Below are 24363 nucleotides of genomic sequence, written 5' to 3' on the forward strand. Positions count from 1 at the left end.
ATGCCGAGGGGCAACGGGAGGAAGAGGGGCAGGGAAGCGGCACTACCCTGATTACAGGGTTGCCGCGGGGTCCGGCGGGCTCCGTTTCCCACTCAGGTGCAGAGAGGTGGCTCTCGCCCTCCGTTACAGGGGGCCACGCTCCCCAGGCAGCCAAGGAGCAGCAAGGCAAAAGGCCAACTACAGCAAAAGACCAGAGCCCTGCTTACAGGGAGGTCGCCCAGCACAAAGCCGGCCTGGACACCTATGGCGCCGGCAACGTTCAATTCAAATGTGACTATGCCCCTGCTAACAGGGAGGTGCTTTGCCCAGAATGCCTTTCTCTTTCCCCCCTGCATTTGCAGGCTTCTGCTTCCTCTTCTTCCTCCTCTTCTTCCTCTTCCTCCTCTTCTTCTTCCTCCTCTTCTTCCTCTTCTTCCTCTTCCTCCTCTTCTTCTTCTTCCTCCTCTTCTTCCTCTTCCTCCTCTTCTTCTTCTTCCTCCTCTTCTTCCTCTTCTTCCTATTCCTCCTCAAACCGCGTCTTCTTTCTCCGGCAGCAGATCCTGAAATATGTGGCACGACACCATTAGACCCGAGCAGCAGCAAACCCACCACCTGAAGGAAGCGGGGAAACCCAAAGTACCAAAGAAACGCGGCACAAGACTGCCCAGCCAAGGGGGAAAGTCCGTGCATCGCACCCCTCCCCAGTCCGTTCCAGCCAAAACTACTTAGAGCTGCTTTTCTCACCTCACTGGCACGCTGCAAAGGCTCCAGCCGGTGCCGCAGGGGATCACGGAGGCGGGCAGACTGGGCAAATGGAGCTGGGCACACAAAAAGCAGCAGCCGAAGGAGTCTGCTTCCCTGCTTACAGGGGACCCCCAGCCACTGCCTCCATTGCAAAGGGCCCGGGACTACGGGGCACGCTCGCTCCCTGAATTACAGGGCAGCCCCCATCCCTACGGCCGAGGGAGGCTCCTTCTCTCCCAGTCTGGCACCCCGCTAACGGGGCGGTCAACCTACACAGGCTGCCAGCAGAGCACTAGCGCTCACACACCCAGAGCCTGATTACAGGCGGGTGGACGACACCCCTGGAGCCACAGAGCCTGGTTTTCCCCCCAGCGGCGGGAACAACTCTCGGAAGCCAGGCAGCGGGGCAAAACGGCCAAAGACCGCAGTCAGAATCCCAGACCCGATTATTCCAGGGAGGGCGCGGGCCCAACCCCACATCTCGCAGCCCCGTGCCTCTGAAAGGCCGGGGCCGCATTCCCACCTGAGTACAGGGGGTCTCTCAGAAAGCATCTCACCAAGCACAGGGGGCACGCACAGCCCTGCCTACAGGACGGCGCCCCACACCTCACCATCATCAGGAAGCCCCGTGGAGCACGCAGCTCCCACCAACGCCTGAGCTACAGGCGGGCCCGCCCGGCAGCACAACATCACAACATCACCACGTCTTTAGCACCACAGGGAACAAAACCTCGACCCACCGAGCGGGGAGGTCACACCGCACAAAAGCAGAACCTCAACCTGCACCCTCTGACGGGACAGGGAGGGGTCATCCCCACCAGCTGGACGACTAAAGCAGCCGGCTGCAACGCCGCAGCCTCCCCACACCTGATTACAGGCGGGGCGGGCCACTTGGGGGTCAGGGGGCTTAGTGGCTTGGGACTCACACAAGGACAGGCTCAAGCCCTGGCTACAGGGCAGCCTCAGCCACTGAACTACCGTGTGGCTCTGATCTGTATTATGTAAAAGGGAGGAAGACAGGACACTCGCTGCCCTCGTGGGACTAAGAGGGAACACCCCTTTTGTGGCATGCACCAAAGTCCTCCGTTCCCCCCTAGGAAGTCAAAGCTAAGCTGCAGCCATCTTTGTGGGGGCCTAAAGGGAAAGCTCACTCGCTCAGTCACTCTGCAAACACAGTCAAGGAAAGGGAAAGGAACACACACACACACATGACTTTCCAGAAAGGAAGAACAACACGGTGCAGCCGACTACTGGGAATAAACCCGCAACCACGAGCAACACACAAGAGCCTGTGACCTTTTCCTAGGCTGCACGGAGGCCACGGACCTCAACGTGCCAAGGGGCTTCCCAGCTATAGACAAGGGCCAAATGCCCTGACGCACACCCCGAGTACGGGGCCGTCGCATTGACGGGCCACCTCCAGGCAACGATGCCGAGGGGCAACGGGAGGAAGAGGGGCAGGGAAGCGGCACTACCCTGATTACAGGGTTGCCGCGGGGTCCGGCGGGCTCCGTTTCCCACTCAGGTGCAGAGAGGTGGCTCTCGCCCTCCGTTACAGGGGGCCACGCTCCCCAGGCAGCCAAGGAGCAGCAAGGCAAAAGGCCAACTACAGCAAAAGACCAGAGCCCTGCTTACAGGGAGGTCGCCCAGCACAAAGCCGGCCTGGACACCTATGGCGCCGGCAACGTTCAATTCAAATGTGACTATGCCCCTGCTAACAGGGAGGTGCTTTGCCCAGAATGCCTTTCTCTTTCCCCCCTGCATTTGCAGGCTTCTGCTTCCTCTTCTTCCTCCTCTTCTTCCTCTTCCTCCTCTTCTTCTTCCTCCTCTTCTTCCTCTTCTTCCTCTTCCTCCTCTTCTTCTTCTTCCTCCTCTTCTTCCTCTTCCTCCTCTTCTTCTTCTTCCTCCTCTTCTTCCTCTTCTTCCTATTCCTCCTCAAACCGCGTCTTCTTTCTCCGGCAGCAGATCCTGAAATATGTGGCACGACACCATTAGACCCGAGCAGCAGCAAACCCACCACCTGAAGGAAGCGGGGAAACCCAAAGTACCAAAGAAACGCGGCACAAGACTGCCCAGCCAAGGGGGAAAGTCCGTGCATCGCACCCCTCCCCAGTCCGTTCCAGCCAAAACTACTTAGAGCTGCTTTTCTCACCTCACTGGCACGCTGCAAAGGCTCCAGCCGGTGCCGCAGGGGATCACGGAGGCGGGCAGACTGGGCAAATGGAGCTGGGCACACAAAAAGCAGCAGCCGAAGGAGTCTGCTTCCCTGCTTACAGGGGACCCCCAGCCACTGCCTCCATTGCAAAGGGCCCGGGACTACGGGGCACGCTCGCTCCCTGAATTACAGGGCAGCCCCCATCCCTACGGCCGAGGGAGGCTCCTTCTCTCCCAGTCTGGCACCCCGCTAACGGGGCGGTCAACCTACACAGGCTGCCAGCAGAGCACTAGCGCTCACACACCCAGAGCCTGATTACAGGCGGGTGGACGACACCCCTGGAGCCACAGAGCCTGGTTTTCCCCCCAGCGGCGGGAACAACTCTCGGAAGCCAGGCAGCGGGGCAAAACGGCCAAAGACCGCAGTCAGAATCCCAGACCCGATTATTCCAGGGAGGGCGCGGGCCCAACCCCACATCTCGCAGCCCCGTGCCTCTGAAAGGCCGGGGCCGCATTCCCACCTGAGTACAGGGGGTCTCTCAGAAAGCATCTCACCAAGCACAGGGGGCACGCACAGCCCTGCCTACAGGACGGCGCCCCACACCTCACCATCATCAGGAAGCCCCGTGGAGCACGCAGCTCCCACCAACGCCTGAGCTACAGGCGGGCCCGCCCGGCAGCACAACATCACAACATCACCACGTCTTTAGCACCACAGGGAACAAAACCTCGACCCACCGAGCGGGGAGGTCACACCGCACAAAAGCAGAACCTCAACCTGCACCCTCTGACGGGACAGGGAGGGGTCATCCCCACCAGCTGGACGACTAAAGCAGCCGGCTGCAACGCCGCAGCCTCCCCACACCTGATTACAGGCGGGGCGGGCCACTTGGGGGTCAGGGGGCTTAGTGGCTTGGGACTCACACAAGGACAGGCTCAAGCCCTGGCTACAGGGCAGCCTCAGCCACTGAACTACCGTGTGGCTCTGATCTGTATTATGTAAAAGGGAGGAAGACAGGACACTCGCTGCCCTCGTGGGACTAAGAGGGAACACCCCTTTTGTGGCATGCACCAAAGTCCTCCGTTCCCCCCTAGGAAGTCAAAGCTAAGCTGCAGCCATCTTTGTGGGGGCCTAAAGGGAAAGCTCACTCGCTCAGTCACTCTGCAAACACAGTCAAGGAAAGGGAAAGGAACACACACACACACATGACTTTCCAGAAAGGAAGAACAACACGGTGCAGCCGACTACTGGGAATAAACCCGCAACCACGAGCAACACACAAGAGCCTGTGACCTTTTCCTAGGCTGCACGGAGGCCACGGACCTCAACGTGCCAAGGGGCTTCCCAGCTATAGACAAGGGCCAAATGCCCTGACGCACACCCCGAGTACGGGGCCGTCGCATTGACGGGCCACCTCCAGGCAACGATGCCGAGGGGCAACGGGAGGAAGAGGGGCAGGGAAGCGGCACTACCCTGATTACAGGGTTGCCGCGGGGTCCGGCGGGCTCCGTTTCCCACTCAGGTGCAGAGAGGTGGCTCTCGCCCTCCGTTACAGGGGGCCACGCTCCCCAGGCAGCCAAGGAGCAGCAAGGCAAAAGGCCAACTACAGCAAAAGACCAGAGCCCTGCTTACAGGGAGGTCGCCCAGCACAAAGCCGGCCTGGACACCTATGGCGCCGGCAACGTTCAATTCAAATGTGACTATGCCCCTGCTAACAGGGAGGTGCTTTGCCCAGAATGCCTTTCTCTTTCCCCCCTGCATTTGCAGGCTTCTGCTTCCTCTTCTTCCTCCTCTTCTTCCTCTTCCTCCTCTTCTTCTTCTTCCTCCTCTTCTTCCTCTTCTTCCTCTTCCTCCTCTTCTTCTTCTTCCTCCTCTTCTTCCTCTTCCTCCTCTTCTTCTTCTTCCTCCTCTTCTTCCTCTTCTTCCTATTCCTCCTCAAACCGCGTCTTCTTTCTCCGGCAGCAGATCCTGAAATATGTGGCACGACACCATTAGACCCGAGCAGCAGCAAACCCACCACCTGAAGGAAGCGGGGAAACCCAAAGTACCAAAGAAACGCGGCACAAGACTGCCCAGCCAAGGGGGAAAGTCCGTGCATCGCACCCCTCCCCAGTCCGTTCCAGCCAAAACTACTTAGAGCTGCTTTTCTCACCTCACTGGCACGCTGCAAAGGCTCCAGCCGGTGCCGCAGGGGATCACGGAGGCGGGCAGACTGGGCAAATGGAGCTGGGCACACAAAAAGCAGCAGCCGAAGGAGTCTGCTTCCCTGCTTACAGGGGACCCCCAGCCACTGCCTCCATTGCAAAGGGCCCGGGACTACGGGGCACGCTCGCTCCCTGAATTACAGGGCAGCCCCCATCCCTACGGCCGAGGGAGGCTCCTTCTCTCCCAGTCCGGCACCCCGCTAACGGGGCGGTCAACCTACACAGGCTGCCAGCAGAGCACTAGCGCTCACACACCCAGAGCCTGATTACAGGCGGGTGGACGACACCCCTGGAGCCACAGAGCCCGGTTTTCCCCCCAGCGGCGGGAACAACTCTCAGAAGCCAGGCAGCGGGGCAAAACGGCCAAAGACCGCAGTCAGAATCCCAGACCCGATTATTCCAGGGAGGGCGAGAGCCCAACCCCACATCTCGCAGCCCCGTGCCTCTGAAAGGCCGGGGCCGCATTCCCACCTGAGTACAGGGGGTCTCTCAGAAAGCATCTCACCAAGCACAGGGGGCACGCACAGCCCTGCCTACAGGACGGCGCCCCACACCTCACCATCATCAGGAAGCCCCGTGGAGCACGCAGCTCCCACCAACGCCTGAGCTACAGGCGGGCCCGCCCGGCAGCACAACATCACAACATCACCACGTCTTTAGCACCACAGGGAACAAAACCTCGACCCACCGAGCGGGGAGGTCACACCGCACAAAAGCAGAACCTCAACCTGCACCCTCTGACGGGACAGGGAGGGGTCATCCCCACCAGCTGGACGACTAAAGCAGCCGGCTGCAACGCCGCAGCCTCCCCACACCTGATTACAGGCGGGGCGGGCCACTTGGGGGTCAAGGGGCTTAGTGGCTTGGGACTCACACAAGGACAGGCTCAAGCCCTGGCTACAGGGCAGCCTCAGCCACTGAACTACCGTGTGGCTCTGATCTGTATTATGTAAAAGGGAGGAAGACAGGACACTCGCTGCCCTCGTGGGACTAAGAGGGAACACCCCTTTTGTGGCATGCACCAAAGTCCTCCGTTCCCCCCTAGGAAGTCAAAGCTAAGCTGCAGCCATCTTTGTGGGGGCCTAAAGGGAAAGCTCACTCGCTCAGTCACTCTGCAAACACAGTCAAGGAAAGGGAAAGGAACACACACACACACATGACTTTCCAGAAAGGAAGAACAACACGGTGCAGCCGACTACTGGGAATAAACCCGCAACCACGAGCAACACACAAGAGCCTGTGACCTTTTCCTAGGCTGCACGGAGGCCACGGACCTCAACGTGCCAAGGGGCTTCCCAGCTATAGACAAGGGCCAAACGCCCTGACGCACACCCCGAGTACGGGGCCGTCGCATTGACGGGCCACCTCCAGGCAACGATGCCGAGGGGCAACGGGAGGAAGAGGGGCAGGGAAGCGGCACTACCCTGATTACAGGGTTGCCGCGGGGTCCGGCGGGCTCCGTTTCCCACTCAGGTGCGGAGAGGTGGCTCTCGCCCTCCGTTACAGGGGGCCACGCTCCCCAGGCAGCCAAGGAGCAGCAAGGCAAAAGGCCAACTACAGCAAAAGACCAGAGCCCTGCTTACAGGGAGGTCGCCCAGCACAAAGCCGGCCTGGACACCTATGGCGCCGGCAACGTTCAATTCAAATGTGACTATGCCCCTGCTAACAGGGAGGTGCTTTGCCCAGAATGCCTTTCTCTTTCCCCCCTGCATTTGCAGGCTTCTGCTTCCTCTTCTTCCTCCTCTTCTTCCTCTTCCTCCTCTTCTTCTTCTTCCTCCTCTTCTTCCTCTTCTTCCTCTTCCTCCTCTTCTTCTTCTTCCTCCTCTTCTTCCTCTTCCTCCTCTTCTTCTTCTTCCTCCTCTTCTTCCTCTTCTTCCTATTCCTCCTCAAACCGCGTCTTCTTTCTCCGGCAGCAGATCCTGAAATATGTGGCACGACACCATTAGACCCGAGCAGCAGCAAACCCACCACCTGAAGGAAGCGGGGAAACCCAAAGTACCAAAGAAACGCGGCACAAGACTGCCCAGCCAAGGGGGAAAGTCCGTGCATCGCACCCCTCCCCAGTCCGTTCCAGCCAAAACTACTTAGAGCTGCTTTTCTCACCTCACTGGCACGCTGCAAAGGCTCCAGCCGGTGCCGCAGGGGATCACGGAGGCAGGCAGACTGGGCAAATGGAGCTGGGCACACAAAAAGCAGCAGCCGAAGGAGTCTGCTTCCCTGCTTACAGGGGACCCCCAGCCACTGCCTCCATTGCAAAGGGCCCGGGACTACGGGGCACGCTCGCTCCCTGAATTACAGGGCAGCCCCCATCCCTACGGCCGAGGGAGGCTCCTTCTCTCCCAGTCCGGCACCCCGCTAACGGGGCGGTCAACCTACACAGGCTGCCAGCAGAGCACTAGCGCTCACACACCCAGAGCCTGATTACAGGCGGGTGGACGACACCCCTGGAGCCACAGAGCCCGGTTTTCCCCCCAGCGGCGGGAACAACTCTCAGAAGCCAGGCAGCGGGGCAAAACGGCCAAAGACCGCAGTCAGAATCCCAGACCCGATTATTCCAGGGAGGGCGAGAGCCCAACCCCACATCTCGCAGCCCCGTGCCTCTGAAAGGCCGGGGCCGCATTCCCACCTGAGTACAGGGGGTCTCTCAGAAAGCATCTCACCAAGCACAGGGGGCACGCACAGCCCTGCCTACAGGACGGCGCCCCACACCTCACCATCATCAGGAAGCCCCGTGGAGCACGCAGCTCCCACCAACGCCTGAGCTACAGGCGGGCCCGCCCGGCAGCACAACATCACAACATCACCACGTCTTTAGCACCACAGGGAACAAAACCTCGACCCACCGAGCGGGGAGGTCACACCGCACAAAAGCAGAACCTCAACCTGCACCCTCTGACGGGACAGGGAGGGGTCATCCCCACCAGCTGGACGACTAAAGCAGCCGGCTGCAACGCCGCAGCCTCCCCACACCTGATTACAGGCGGGGCGGGCCACTTGGGGGTCAGGGGGCTTAGTGGCTTGGGACTCACACAAGGACAGGCTCAAGCCCTGGCTACAGGGCAGCCTCAGCCACTGAACTACCGTGTGGCTCTGATCTGTATTATGTAAAAGGGAGGAAGACAGGACACTCGCTGCCCTCGTGGGACTAAGAGGGAACACCCCTTTTGTGGCATGCACCAAAGTCCTCCGTTCCCCCCTAGGAAGTCAAAGCTAAGCTGCAGCCATCTTTGTGGGGGCCTAAAGGGAAAGCTCACTCGCTCAGTCACTCTGCAAACACAGTCAAGGAAAGGGAAAGGAACACACACACACACATGACTTTCCAGAAAGGAAGAACAACACGGTGCAGCCGACTACTGGGAATAAACCCGCAACCACGAGCAACACACAAGAGCCTGTGACCTTTTCCTAGGCTGCACGGAGGCCACGGACCTCAACGTGCCAAGGGGCTTCCCAGCTATAGACAAGGGCCAAACGCCCTGACGCACACCCCGAGTACGGGGCCGTCGCATTGACGGGCCACCTCCAGGCAACGATGCCGAGGGGCAACGGGAGGAAGAGGGGCAGGGAAGCGGCACTACCCTGATTACAGGGTTGCCGCGGGGTCCGGCGGGCTCCGTTTCCCACTCAGGTGCGGAGAGGTGGCTCTCGCCCTCCGTTACAGGGGGCCACGCTCCCCAGGCAGCCAAGGAGCAGCAAGGCAAAAGGCCAACTACAGCAAAAGACCAGAGCCCTGCTTACAGGGAGGTCGCCCAGCACAAAGCCGGCCTGGACACCTATGGCGCCGGCAACGTTCAATTCAAATGTGACTATGCCCCTGCTAACAGGGAGGTGCTTTGCCCAGAATGCCTTTCTCTTTCCCCCCTGCATTTGCAGGCTTCTGCTTCCTCTTCTTCCTCCTCTTCTTCCTCTTCCTCCTCTTCTTCTTCTTCCTCCTCTTCTTCCTCTTCCTCCTCTTCTTCTTCTTCCTCCTCTTCTTCCTCTTCCTCCTCTTCTTCTTCTTCCTCCTCTTCTTCCTCTTCTTCCTATTCCTCCTCAAACCGCGTCTTCTTTCTCCGGCAGCAGATCCTGAAATATGTGGCACGACACCATTAGACCCGAGCAGCAGCAAACCCACCACCTGAAGGAAGCGGGGAAACCCAAAGTACCAAAGAAACGCGGCACAAGACTGCCCAGCCAAGGGGGAAAGTCCGTGCATCGCACCCCTCCCCAGTCCGTTCCAGCCAAAACTACTTAGAGCTGCTTTTCTCACCTCACTGGCACGCTGCAAAGGCTCCAGCCGGTGCCGCAGGGGATCACGGAGGCGGGCAGACTGGGCAAATGGAGCTGGGCACACAAAAAGCAGCAGCCGAAGGAGTCTGCTTCCCTGCTTACAGGGGACCCCCAGCCACTGCCTCCATTGCAAAGGGCCCGGGACTACGGGGCACGCTCGCTCCCTGAATTACAGGGCAGCCCCCATCCCTACGGCCGAGGGAGGCTCCTTCTCTCCCAGTCCGGCACCCCGCTAACGGGGCGGTCAACCTACACAGGCTGCCAGCAGAGCACTAGCGCTCACACACCCAGAGCCTGATTACAGGCGGGTGGACGACACCCCTGGAGCCACAGAGCCCGGTTTTCCCCCCAGCGGCGGGAACAACTCTCAGAAGCCAGGCAGCGGGGCAAAACGGCCAAAGACCGCAGTCAGAATCCCAGACCCGATTATTCCAGGGAGGGCGAGAGCCCAACCCCACATCTCGCAGCCCCGTGCCTCTGAAAGGCCGGGGCCGCATTCCCACCTGAGTACAGGGGGTCTCTCAGAAAGCATCTCACCAAGCACAGGGGGCACGCACAGCCCTGCCTACAGGACGGCGCCCCACACCTCACCATCATCAGGAAGCCCCGTGGAGCACGCAGCTCCCACCAACGCCTGAGCTACAGGTGGGCCCGCCCGGCAGCACAACATCACAACATCACCACGTCTTTAGCACCACAGGGAACAAAACCTCGATCCACCGAGCGGGGAGGTCACACCGCACAAAAGCAGAACCTCAACCTGCACCCTCTGACGGGACAGGGAGGGGTCATCCCCACCAGCTGGACGACTAAAGCAGCCGGCTGCAACGCCGCAGCCTCCCCACACCTGATTACAGGCGGGGCGGGCCACTTGGGGGTCAGGGGGCTTAGTGGCTTGGGACTCACACAAGGACAGGCTCAAGCCCTGGCTACAGGGCAGCCTCAGCCACTGAACTACCGTGTGGCTCTGATCTGTATTATGTAAAAGGGAGGAAGACAGGACACTCGCTGCCCTCGTGGGACTAAGAGGGAACACCCCTTTTGTGGCATGCACCAAAGTCCTCCGTTCCCCCCTAGGAAGTCAAAGCTAAGCTGCAGCCATCTTTGTGGGGGCCTAAAGGGAAAGCTCACTCGCTCAGTCACTCTGCAAACACAGTCAAGGAAAGGGAAAGGAACACACACACACACATGACTTTCCAGAAAGGAAGAACAACACGGTGCAGCCGACTACTGGGAATAAACCCGCAACCACGAGCAACACACAAGAGCCTGTGACCTTTTCCTAGGCTGCACGGAGGCCACGGACCTCAACGTGCCAAGGGGCTTCCCAGCTATAGACAAGGGCCAAACGCCCTGACGCACACCCCGAGTACGGGGCCGTCGCATTGACGGGCCACCTCCAGGCAACGATGCCGAGGGGCAACGGGAGGAAGAGGGGCAGGGAAGCGGCACTACCCTGATTACAGGGTTGCCGCGGGGTCCGGCGGGCTCCGTTTCCCACTCAGGTGCGGAGAGGTGGCTCTCGCCCTCCGTTACAGGGGGCCATGCTCCCCAGGCAGCCAAGGAGCAGCAAGGCAAAAGGCCAACTACAGCAAAAGACCAGAGCCCTGCTTACAGGGAGGTCGCCCAGCACAAAGCCGGCCTGGACACACAAGACGCCAGCAACGTTCAATTCAAATGTGACTATGCCCCTGCTAACGGGGAGGTGCTTTGCCCAGAATGCCTTTCTCTTTCCCCCCTGCATCTGCCCGCTTCGGCTTCCTCTTCTTGCTCGCTCCTGCTTCCAGGTCTCCCTCACCACCTCTTCTTTTTTCTCCAGCAGCTCCTGAAACTTTAGCAGGGTCACCATTAGTCATGCGGAGACTGACAAAGCAATGGAATTCGGCATGTGACCATCCAGCTAAGGAAGGCTTCGCATCCCCCCCTTGCACTGTTTTTATTGGAAGGACAGGAAACCTGAATACAGGAATTGTTCTGTGCTATGTCAATCACTGTGCCATCTTGGCTCTTCTGAATTGTGATAGTGGCCCTTTTCCAGTCAGAGGTCTCATGTTTCTCTCCTTGTCTGGTTGATTTGAGATTCACATTCACACAAATTCACCTTATTTCTCATTTAGTAGTTCATAATAACATACCAGCATGAAATTACAAGGAAGATTTATCGCTTGTTGCATCTATTACCATGGGTTGTCTTAAAGTAGTATACAAAATATGACATTCAAGCATCAAGTTTTCTCTGAGCATCCACCCTCTCCCTCCTTTAGAGCTTTTTAAACACATTTATCTTCTTATACCCACGATTACCACTTTAGTGCTTCTTTTCATCACCACTGTATGTCTCATGTCCTCCCCTATTCCTACCACCTCATTACTTAGGACGATAAAAAAAAAAAAAAAAAAAAAAAAGTTTGTTTCAACACGGCAATAGCAGTTGATATTGCTTTATTATTGCTGCTCACTGTTGCTTCGAAGTATCCGTTCCTCCGTCCTTCCTCTTCAAGCGCTTTCAGAGGTCGCTCCCTCGGAGCCCGCCCAGACGCCCCAGCCCCGGCTCCGTCCGCCCACCCGCCATCAGAGCCCATGAGACGGCCCCGGACCCAGCTCCATCCGCTCACCAGCCATAGGAGCCCTCGGGGCAGCTCCAGCCCAGGCCGCCCGACATGGGAGCCCGCGTAGCTGCTCTGGCTCCGGCTGCCCTCCTTCGGAGCCCACGCGGCAGCGGTAGCGGCGGCTGCCGCAGTCCCGGCCCCGACCCACCTCGGCCCGACCCCGACCCACCTCGGCCCGGCCCCGACCCCGCTGCCTCCCAGCCCCGCCTCACCTCGGCTCTGTAGACCGCTTGCCGCCCGTGCCTCCTCCTCCGCCGCCTGTCCCTCACAGCACCCAGCGCCTTCCCACACTCTGAGGAGAACGCCTCACGCACCTGCCCGCGCGGGCACCTTTTATAGCTGTCCCTAAGCGCCAACCAATCAGAACCCAGAACGCCTCAGTCGCTTCCCGCCGCTGTTCTTCCCGCCTCTTTCTCTCCCCCCCTCAGCGTTCCCGCCCTTCCCAGCTGAGGCACCAGCCCGCGCTCACCTGTGGGTCCCGTTGCCGCCCGCCCCTCAGTGCAGAGCAGCCCCACAGCTGGTGAATGCATCCGCAAACATAATTAAAATAAATATATATTTTAATTGAGTTCTTCACCATCACTCCTCCCCCCTCTGCCCCCACAGCTAAAACCCCTCAGCTCAGAGACATTGTTACTAAAGGAAAAGGGCACCTGACAGATGAAGGATATTATTTATTTGTTTTGCAGAGAGGCTTGTATCTTTTAACTTCTTCACAGAGCCTGATTGGAAATGCTCACCCGATCTCTGCGCTTTGCACTGCTCCTCTGCTAAATTCCTTTCATTCTCTGCTTGGCTACTTTCTTTCTCATTGTAGCAATGGTACAAAATAAGTTTTTTTCTTTCTTTCACCTGGCATGTTATCCAGTCCGATGGACTGCCCTCAAGAAAGGCACCCAGGACCTGAGGGAACAGGTTATGGTCCAGATGGTGTAACACACCAGCATCCAACCCATTTACACCACATTGAATGAAGACAAGTTGTCACAGGCCATGTGTATTTTCTCCAAAAGTAATGCTTCCTTTTTATTTTTGTGCAAACTACAACAGGCAAAATGAGCACAGTAACTCTGATAGAGCAAATTCTGAGCTACAGAATGCTGTTTGTCAACATGGTCACCATCATTATCTGAGCATTTTTGCCAGCTATGAACATGAGGTTGCATGCTGTGCACATCAAAATCTGCACCAGCACACATAACCCACAGTCACTATCACCACTGAAGTTCACTACACACCACCTTATCTGTGCTCACACCCACAAGTGTTCAGCAAGCACCAATGAAGGTCAGTGGGTGACATTCCCCCCCACACTCACAGAAGAATGACACACTTTTACTTTATATGCACTTCGATGTCAGGTGCCATTTTGTCAGTGTTCTTCTGCTGTCATCTGTCACACAGCAACAATATGTAATGTTAGACTGGTTGAAGGTTTAACCTCTACTGCCATACCACCAAAATTCACTTCTGATGTCGAGTCAACATTCACTTCTTAACTCCCAGTGTACTACATGATGTGAAATAGGAATAACAATCATAAAATGACAACAAGGAATTAATCAGAGAGAGCACATGAGAATAGCAGTAATATAAACACATCAAGGTATTGTTCAGGATCTTCACTCAGTTTTAGATATGGTTTTGCCCTGGGCTAGCCAGAGCGTTTGTCAGGAACTGAATAGTAAGATAAGCAAGATGATAGAACCATCATCCCAGAAACCCAAGTGGCAGCAGAACAGCCAGTTCATATTCGCTTAAGGGTCATCAGGCTCAGACATCTCTAGGAGGATTTAAGTTTGATTGCCCCTTCTAATAGTTTCATTCTAGATTGGATTTGACAACAACTGATAGAACAAACTAACTGATATCTGACATCTGCTATCAATATATATATTTTTTTGTTGATTGTTACTTTAAAAAGTTTCAAAATAACTGAAGGTCAAGATTTTCTGAAGTACCCAAGCAACTTAAAAGCCTAAGTTCTTTTTAGACACTTAGAAAAAATATTAGCTTTCATGCAAAGAAAGAAAACATATTACCACTCCTGAGAAAATGCATTCCAACACAATGAGAAATAGCTCCTGTTTTAGAGGATATATCAGCCCTCCTTGATTTAATTTATCAGCTTAGCAGAGGATGACTCAAATTCTGGATGTGTTTCTAAGTGATTCCGAGACCTAAATATCTTCCTTGCATTACTATGAAGAAGCATAAGGAACAGGTACAAACTCTGGACCCAGTGTCAGATGATACCTGGTACAGTCACTTTCATCCTTTTATTTCTGCAGGTATAATTTGACATCACCTACAAGACAGCCGTTATGTCTTGTCTGAAATGTGTTGTGAACTGAGATGTAATTTGTCTGAAAACCGAGCTCTTTTAGTAGCGTCTCCAACAGCACATGGATGGGAAACTGTATTTCACTGGTAGCTCACTCGTTTCTGAAAAACAACAAGGAACAATATTTTCCAGTCATTTTTAACATCCTCAAGCAGTCACTAAGTGGATGTGATCAGAAACATAGTGAAAAATGCAAGACACATCTTTATGTTGTTGTCTCTAGCATGTACTTCTAAAGCTACAACAACTGCAACTAAAACAACTAAATCCCACTTGTGAGAGCACACTTGTCCCTTGGGAGGAAAGAAAAGAAACAGATGACCATATGAACTGAAGGGTCATTCAAGCTGACCCTTTCTTAGATGCACTGATCTCAACAAAACTTACAACGAGAAAAAATGCCCTGCCAACAGGAGTCAAGATAAATTCCTGATCAAAGGCAACAAGAAAGGGATGGAATATGCAGACATCTCCTTCCTGAATGGGGAGACTGACAGATACAGATGCTCTAAGGCTGATAGAAAGTTAACTGTCAAATTTTCCACTCTGTGTATCAGCCTTTGCAGTAAGCTTACAACCAGGCAATATGTTTTCATCTATAATAGCTAGTCATAATGTAGTATGATAGCACTCGTATCTCAATTAACAGTAATTAAAACAAACAAACAGAAATTAAAAAAAAAAAAAAGGTATTAAAATCAAATAATTAGTATGACAATGAAAAAAAGAGGATAGCCTAGGCTTCTGCAAACTGCAGAATTGAACACTTTTCCTACTAACAATACCAATTCTCCCAAGAGGACATAAAAATCAAAATCATCAATTGTCAAAGCCACAGCTATATGAAATCCACACAAATGCTGGGGTTTTGTTTGTTTTGGTTTTTTTTTCAAGAAAAATAATTAGAACAAGCACTCTGACCTTCGTTGCTCAGGGGGATTACACAGAGCAGGCAAAGTCGTGGTACTTCACGGTCTTGATTTAGTAAAACAATAGTAGAATCCACTTGAGTAGCAAGAAATTCAAAAGCCTTTAGTCAGACTGGAACATGGTGCACTGGCTGGCAGGTGTTTGGAAAGATACTAAAATGTAACTGTGTTAAACACTGTCAAGATAGAATGTGACAGCCAGCTGGATGAGTAGGAGAATGTAAACATTCAGAAGTAACAGAGCCAGGACAGCACAGCTGGGTTTGGGTTGGGCACTGAGAGAAAGTTCAGACAATACTTATACCTACTTTAAATACTCAAATTAATTTCCATGGGGACATCACTTAATTAAGGTGAGCTGTACAGAAGTCATCTCATTTCCATTTATATTCCATCCCATATTTAATATACGTTCCAAGAGATACTGCACTATGCTGCATTGCTTTAATCACTGTCCTTTCCTATTGTATTCAGGACTGTTCAAGTCTATAACTGTCATGTAGATCAGCTTCACTTCAGCCCACATAACTTTTAGAATACCTTAACCTGTAACCTGGTTCTTAAAGGTTTGTTTGGCTGTATTCTAGTACTATTTGTCGCCTACTTACCACAAGAAATACTCTTAGTGAAGGGCATGCCCCAGACTTACTACCATTAAAAAACAGAGAAACCGACCTCAGAGCTGTAGTATCGATAGTTGATTCAAATGACCCTTACCTGAGCTCAGGTAAAAGAGAGGTGTTCATTCTGTGATACAAGGTCATCCCTTTGCCTGGGATTCCTTTCCAGGTTTTGTCTTCGCTAATTAAGAAAAGCTCATTAATAGGCTAATAACATCATAACCGAGCAGTACTAATAAACTAAAAGAGCTTATCACATAGATTCTAGCATTGAATACATCAAATCCTGTTTAATACGCATTTGATCTATTACTAAAATAGAAGAAGCACACAATAACCTGGATAATGCCTATAATTCTAATTCTTGAGACTGCATTGGTAACACAAAATCACACACTATGTCAAACCATTACTAATATAACACAGCATGTTACAAAGCAATACCACTAGGTAAGAATTATGGCAACATACATAGGCAGGGATCTACAGTATGCATTTATTGAGTGTTGTCCTAAGGTATACGCTCCGTACAACCCTAACATGCAATTCATGGTGATCATTCCTCCTGCCTGGCACATCAAACGTATTTTGGTTATGCTGCAAGGTGATGCATTCAAGGCTTTGTTAGATAACAAAGATCATACTTTTTGCAGTTGTCAGTAAAATTTCTTACAAGGTTTTATCAAGTTTAAAGTCACAAACCATAGAATCAAGTAAAGGGAGGGAACCCTCAGAGCAGGAGAGAAAAAGAACTTACTTAGCAAGTTTTTCCTTCAATGGCAAGTCTGCAAGCACCAGCAAAGCTCCCACTGTAAAGCTTAGTGTGTCTTCCAAGACTGTGAAGCTTTAACATGAACCTGGGGGAAAAACAACATAACTTTTCATAACATCCATCAACACATACTCCACCTGGCAGGGGTGAACGTAAAGCTGACAAGAAAAGTTCCAGCTTCCACTTTCTTACTTCTGAAGATGATGACTTCGATAGGCAGATAGGCTTAATTAACACCCTCACCTGACCCTTACCTGCAGCAAACCACCCCTGCTGGAAGCCATCATTCCGAGACCAGACGCTCCTCTTCATACTCAGCACTGTTTAAAACAGAATCACCAGCATTGCCAAAATAAACTGCCTTTCATAGAATGGCCCGAGTTAGAAGGGACCCCGAGGATCATCGAGTTCCAACCCCCCTCAAGCATATCAGATCCGGACCTCTACAGCTGTAGACTACACGGACATTGGGGTTGACTACTGTGATTTTGCTGTGCAGGGTAAACAGAGGATCATAAAGTGACCTCCATCCTCACGCTTAAACTGCTGATGCGTGTAGTGGAACTTGTGTTGGTAGGTCCGCTCCTGCCACCTCGTGGGGAAATGGTGGCATCACTGCGTCTGAGATTACATCTTCATTGTGGGTTTTTTTGGCCAGCACGTTGCTTTTCTTTCCTTTGTGACATTGCAGCATAGTTTTCCTTATTTTGTCTCCCCTGCACTAGCACAGACTCGGGGGTAACTTCTAGGCACGGGGCCACAGCAGCTGGGCCTGTTAGTAAATTGCAGTCCGTGCTGTGTGTCTGCACATCTGTACCGTGCCAAAGAGAGGTCTTAATTTGAAGCATTTAGATTAAGTTAAAACTGCAAGCCCTCTGCTCACCATCTTCAGCCACTGCGTCGCAAGTTTTAACAAAACCCATTTGCTACAGTCATAGTGGGGAAAAAAAAGAGTTTTTATAACCATCTGCGCTGGTACCTGGTTAGGTAAGCCGAGGATGGATTTGTTCTCATAATAATACCGCTCACTTTGCAGCTGCTTCTCCTGTGCTGTAAAACACATTCAGTACCTCAGGCATTTGTCCCAGCCCACAACATATAGCACATACTGCTGCTTGGGCTTCTCGTTTACATAAATTCATGGCAAATTCAGTGCAGGGTTTCATCGTGCATAGTATCTTGGCAGAGAAAGCAAATAGTGATCTTGTCTCAAGTTCTTCCCAAGGCAAGTGAGTTTTTATTCTTCCTGGAAGGAAACACAGGCAGTTTTGGGAACATTTGACACATTTCCCATTTGACACACCTCAGTCTGAGAATGGGTAGAAATATGGCCTTCACATTAAGATAAACCATGAGCATGAAGTACGGAGGGGCTGGGTCTGTGGGTGGTGGTACCATGCCCTGAACCTCAATGCAATTGTTGAAGTCCTTGATTTCCTGGAGCTGCTATGCTTGGAGCTCACTACACCATTCATGTCCTGCTCCAGGCACCCATCTTGATGTCCTTCTGCCCTCAGCTGTGCAATATTCCCATGCAGGGCACCCAAAACATGACGCTGGTGACCCAGTGCGTGCAAATGGTGGCAGATGTAGGGTTTCCAAAATACAGACCCCGCCTGAGAAATCACCTCAGTGCACATTAAGAAAACACAGTCACAAGCTTCTCCAGTGCCGCCTTCTTAAAAAAAAACCTTCTGCAGGAGGCTCAGCCAGGTTTGCAGGTTGGCGAACGGATCTGATCTTCAGCCAGATCTGGAGATGAAACAGCACGTAGGGCAAGTCTGGCTCTGTAACTGAAACTCCCTATCAGACCAAATGTCTCATCCGAGTAAATACATTCGTATTCTCCTTTTTTCCCATGGGTTTATCTTTCCAGAGTAATGTGAAGAATCAGCAACCCCTAAAAGCATGCCTTTCCTTCCAAGTGTTTTCATTTAGTCCATACAGACTATAAATATTAAAGGATTTGGAACAAAGGCAGAGCTCCAGTCATCTTTCACACAGCCAATGGGCGCTGTATTCCGAGTTGCTCAGCAAGAAGCTTTGGCACTAATTTTAGGCTCTTGTTTAGGAGAGGAGAAAGGATGACCTCAAACATTCTGTTGCCATTCACAACCATCCCTGCTTGTAAACTCATTCCTCACAGCTCCTCCTGGATGGGGGAAAGCACTCTCAGAAACAGGTGATAAACACAGAAGGGCCATGAGCTCGTGGATTCCCTTCTGTCACAGGGAATGTTTCAGAATAAGTAAGGAAATAAACATAAGAACTAAGAATGAGAGAGATCTGCAAAAGCAAGGCCTCCCCTCGCAACCTGACCTCCCCTGCGTGCTCTTGTATGTGGAAGTTGACCCAAAGACTTGTACAAAGACTGTAATACTGCAGGAAAGGGCAAAGAAAGAATCATAAAACATGTAACTGTGCAAGAGATGGCCATCAATGTGTTAAGAATAGACATTCAACTTAGAATGAAAGATCCTGGGCTCACAACTCAGCTTTGTAGCAGCTGCCCTATTAATTCAAAAGCATTGGTGAGCTGAGCATAGATGAGATAGAATATATTCCAGTTCCTTTCTGGGTCAACACAACCTTTGGCATCAGGGTATACCAGCATGGTCTCAAAGCCAGCAAGATACACAGATAGGGCTCACCAGGACTCCATTAGGCTTCCCTGATTTCCCTCACCACCCTTGCAGGGAACACAAGTGTAGCCGCAGCAACTCCCCGTGCTGTCCAAGCAATGGCTATCTGCCCTTCTAGACGAAAAAAAAAGCACCATGTAGTGGCCAAAAGGTCCTTCTCTGATAGTAGCAACTACATAAGGCTGCCAGTTAAACAAAACCAAACAAGAACACTACTCCCATCATCCTGTTTCTTCTTCTCAGGCTGGAAGGAAACACTCAGTGCATCTGCAGTGCTCATACTCAAAAAAACAGAGCTACCTCAGAGACATCACTGCCTGAACTCTTCATGTCACACCTCCACCCAAGGCAAGAGCAGGGTTTGTAAGGGAAACTGTTGATCACAGCCTGAACTTCTGATTAACCTTCTGAGGCAAGAGACAGGTCAGATGTGGGAGCGTAGGTGAAGGCAATTCAGCTGTGCTCCTGAACATGGTGGAGCTTGACTCCACTTCTCCTAGATGCCATTTAAGGGCTGATCACCACCAAGGTAGCATCTCCGTCTGGAGATTGATCCTTTGTGGAGTTTTTGTGGTGAGCCTCAACACTGGTGAGCATCCATCTCAACTGAAAGCCTCAGCACTAGTAAGTCTTTTCTTAGATACCCTCTGGCTATCCATTTACTCTATAATTACAACTATACTCTTGTATTATTCCAACTATATGAGGGTTATTGGGACCAAATAGGGCAAAAAGTCCAGCAGGTCCTTCTGGGAGGCCTCACATCTTCAGTTTGAGCAAATTTACTTGAGCAAATACACGGAGGTGCCCAATGTCATTTCTCCTGCTGACTAGAAGCTCTTAGCAGCATGCACTTTGCCTCCCAGCAGAACTGTGCCAACACAGGCTCACATTTTCCCCCCAGTCCAGCACCCTGACCAAAAACACAGCAGTATCGCCTGATTAAGTTTGAGGACATGCATTTTCAATTAAAAAAAACTCAACAGGAATTACTTTTTGGACATTTGCATCATTTGAGATGAGCAGAATGAACACGCTGTTCCAACACGTGCCTGAAAACTGAGAACACTCAGCTGCAACCTATAAACGTGACATGAGCTCAGTCAGAGCATCCCAGAAAGATCAGTTCTGCTCACAGCCTCTAACGTGACAGCCTGCAAGGACAGGCAAACATCATTTGGATCGAGGCACGGATTGCCTTTGGGAGACAATCTGAAGAAAGCAAAACAACATTTTCCTTTAAATGAGAACTACTTCTGCTATTGAATCACTAACAATATAACATCTGTTCACGTAATATTTGTGTGCACATGTTACATGCATTCATAATACTAGCCTTGAAAATAATGAAAAGATATGATTTTAACATTTTTTTTCTATTTCCTCATTGGACAAAGTGGAATATCTGAAGCGTAAAAATCAGTGGCATGCCAAAATGAGGAAGCAAATGAGACATCAGCACACGGTGCTGTAAACAGTACGAACACTGTTAGTCTCCTTTCTACAGATTTATTGAGTGCAATCCCCTTGAACTATGGCATGTTTAAATACTAAACTCCTATGTGGATGTTATACAGAGGCTGCCAAGGCAGTGTAAGAAATGCTACAAAATTTGTACTAAGCTCATGAAGCAAAGCAGACAACAGACCCATGTGTCTGGCTCTAATGCTTCCACCAGTTTCTGATCTCACTCTTTCCTGGGCCATCACCAAACTATGATCAGCCCAGGAACTCTTCCTGGAAAAGCAGTATTTCCACAGTCAGCATCCAGGGTCATTTAAAGTACAGATTACTTCTCCAACCTGTGCTGGTAGCCACACTGTACACTTGCTTAGTGTCTGCTTTCTGAAAAGACTTCTCTGTATCATGTGAGTACTGCCAGAATGTTTATAAAAGCAGCGCTCTGCATGGTAGAAAAACAATGCAGTGCTTAGTTTTGTTTATAAAGATGCTTATAGCAGTATGATGTTTAAGCTCTGGGGCTACTCAGGTTGGAAATCCAACGGGCAGAATTCAGTCCTTAATAGCAATTCTTCACTTTCAGGCTATTGCCCTGTGCTGGGAGCAGATGAAATACCAGGTGGCTTGGCATGCAAGAAAACACTAACAATGCACTAACAATGGGGTTGGACAGTCACATCCACATACCTAAATGTGGCATGCTGGAGCATGATGCTCTGGAGATATAAACCCTATTTACATTTAAGCAAAAAGAAAAAAAAAAAGAAAAAAAAAAAAGAAAAAAAAAATTAACATAGCTGGATGGATTTGCAGGAAAATTTTGCCAATGAGCTCTTAAAACTCACAAAATTCCTACACAGATACCATCAGTGTTTAGGGAGTGAGATACAAGCTGAAAACAAGCATATAGCCATACCTGTTATCCCAAGACTATATTGGACTCCCAGAAGAGTCTGTCAGTCAGTTTGGGGCACTTGTAAAGTCAGGCATCTCAAAATTCACTGGACAGCCATGGAGGTGCATTTATACTCTAGGACTCATGGTACAGAAAATAAAGCATCACTCAGGAAAAGGAGAAGCAGGCTCGAATCCATACAGACTGCACACACAGCAGAAAGCCAAGAGTGCATACACCTCAAGAGCGCACACCAACAAGTGAGCAGCATTACCTTGCCTCCACCCAAGAGCATTCTGGGCACTGACCTGCATGAGATGCAAGCACCTGGAAGGAAAAAACAAGCAGAGCCATTTGGGTTAGGGCTAAGAGGTGGGAACCACTTACAGGAAAAGCTTTGTGGTGCCCCAGGAGCAGGGGCGAGGATATCCAGAAACACTACACTGACAGTGGGCACAGAAACATAGAATGGCTTGGGTTGGAAGGGACCCTGAGGATCATAGAGGTCCAATGCCTGCCACAGGTAGGGCTGCTAACCTCCAGATCTGGCACTAGACCAGGTTGCCCAGAGCCCTTCCAAAATGGTTTTGAACATCTCTGAGGATGGAGCATCCACAGCCTCTCTGGGCAGCTGTTCCAGCACAGCGCTGCTCTCTCTGTAAAGAACTTCCCCCAATATCCCATTCAAACCTTCCCTCCTTGAGCTTAAAGCCATTCCGCCTCATCCTGCCCCTGTAAAAAGTTGGTTCTCCTCCTGTTTATAATCCCCTTCTCAATACAAACTCACATCTATTGCACGAGCTGCGTACACACCGCTTCTGCCACAGTTGCGACTAAGAAACGGAACCGATCTGTTCCTCTATTTTTACACCACTGGAGGGCGTTCGTTTCCCTTGCACAACTTCCTCAGAGCAGCAGGCCGGCAGCAGAGGCGCCGCGGGGCGGTTTGAGCTGCTTTAACAGCACCCCTGTGACAGCAACCCAGGAAAACTAAGATGAATAAGAAACCCCGAAACAAAGCATCGCATGCACAACAGGCCGTCAGCATCTCAAGGCCTCTCCCACCGGTCGGCACTCACTGGCAGCTGTGCATCAGTCCTTTGCATCCGCATTCACCCTCCTGGGGGGGTGGGGTTTATTATCCCTATGGGTTAGATTCTTTTAGAAGACAATTCTCTGCTTGGCATATTGCCTAGGGCATTTGTAAATACCATATATATATATATATATACACACATACATATATCTATGCTCCGGTCTCTGCAAGGATTAAGGGTGGCAGCTTGCAAAACACCGGGCTCGAGTGAAAGGCACAAAGCACAGGATCTTGCATAAAGAAAGCAGAGCTTAAGCTTCACCCTATTTGTGCATCCCATTCCCCACCTGCGATAAACCCACAGGCTGACTGTGAATTGTACATATGTTAACCATCCGCAACCCCTCCCATCTTTAAGCAACTTCATCATCAGGGGGAGAGAGGAGCCAGCAGTACAGGCACAGACAAGTTCTGTGCAGGCATTCATTACATACACGATACCTGCTTGTCACCACAGCACAAAACTGTACCTGGGAGGTTACAGCAGCACAGAATGACTTTTGCAGTAAATTTCAGCAACACATATTACATCTCACCTGGGCGGTAGTAATTATATACTGTGGCTTCCAAGTGTTAATTACTTGTTATGAGAACTCTTCCATCAAGTTAACTCTGTATACATACACATAATTTATCTACATACCAATATATAGACACACTACACATACACGTTATTGTTATACCTAAATATTGTTATACCTAAATATCTTATCTCCTGAAAAATTACACAGACCCGGATGGAACAAGTATAACTGAGTTCAATTACATATTATTAAAGCTTATGATGGCTTCTGGTCAGCTAAACCAGAATATACATAACATAATGACCAAGTACGGTCATAATAAAGCAGAATTCGAAGGAACAGAAAAACATTAAGCACATTTGGATACATGGTACCCAGGAAGGAAGGATTCACCTACCAGCATTGCTAAGAAATAAGAAATCTTCAGAGATTTTGCAGGTTTATAGAAAGTTCACAAGGGTTCAGCACAGAAACAGGGAGGCCTGGATACATGAATAATAAACATGCTTGCTGGCACTGATTAAAAGGACAATGATTAAGTGACAGACTACCTGTTAATACTTATTTAGGTTCATATACGCATACAGTGGGTACGTATGGTGAAAGAAGTTTCTCTATCAGATGCCCAGCACATTTTAACCCTAAATTCTTGCATTTTGTCTATCCCTAACAAGAGTACAGCAAGTTCATTTCCACTCCCTGCCCACTAAATGCACATTATTGTATATAATACTGCATATAAACATTTAAAGTATGTTTCATAGCCCTGAATGACAACAGTCAATCCCAACAATAAACTAACCTGAATGCTGTAGGCATTATAACAGTTAGAAATAACCTTAAAGCATTTCTTTGTAAAAGCAGCCCTAGAAGCTGGCCTGCTGAATGGAACACAATCCACTTACATGAAGGAACCGGGCCAATCACCAGAATTTGGCTGAGCAACCTGGAACAAAAAGTTGAAAACCTGTATCTAAGATGTACTGGTTAATAAGTGACAGAGCAGGGGTTGTTAAACAGAGTTCATTCTGACCTGGAAGAGAACACGGTACCTCAGAGCTGCAGATTTGGCCGGCTGTGCCCAAAAGGCAATAATACACATTTAGCTCTAAATCAAGGG

The 24363-nt window shown here is 51.1% G+C and overlaps 2 long non-coding RNA genes across 6 annotated transcripts in view; both read right to left on the bottom strand.

Moving 5' to 3' along the window:
* Positions 1-403: 403 nt before the first annotated feature.
* On the bottom strand, positions 404-7001 carry LOC146760675 (uncharacterized). The gene is made up of 4 exons (XR_014947001.1): positions 5031-7001; positions 2876-4846; positions 724-2691; positions 404-539 (listed from the first exon to the last, which is right to left on the bottom strand). It is a non-coding gene; the product is annotated as an uncharacterized LOC146760675 (long non-coding RNA).
* Positions 7002-12956: 5955 nt separating this feature from the next.
* Positions 12957-24363, bottom strand: part of LOC107307924 (uncharacterized) — a 33256-nt gene continuing 21849 nt past the window's right edge. For 2 of the 5 annotated variants that reach the window (XR_014947002.1, XR_014947005.1), the window contains 3 exons: positions 16611-16710; positions 15951-16034; positions 12957-14405 (listed from right to left, as the gene is read on the bottom strand). This is a non-coding gene — a long non-coding RNA (uncharacterized LOC107307924). Of the gene's footprint in view, positions 14406-15950; positions 16035-16610; positions 16711-16879; positions 17014-17604; positions 17872-24148; positions 24190-24363 lie in introns of those variants that run through there. The other 3 variants (XR_014947003.1, XR_014947004.1, XR_014947006.1) reach the window with 3 other exon arrangements.

Source organism: Coturnix japonica, chromosome 5, assembly GCF_054131305.1.
Source record: "Coturnix japonica strain WE chromosome 5, WE-NBRP24, whole genome shotgun sequence".
Classification (NCBI taxonomy): Eukaryota; Metazoa; Chordata; class Aves; order Galliformes; family Phasianidae; genus Coturnix; species Coturnix japonica.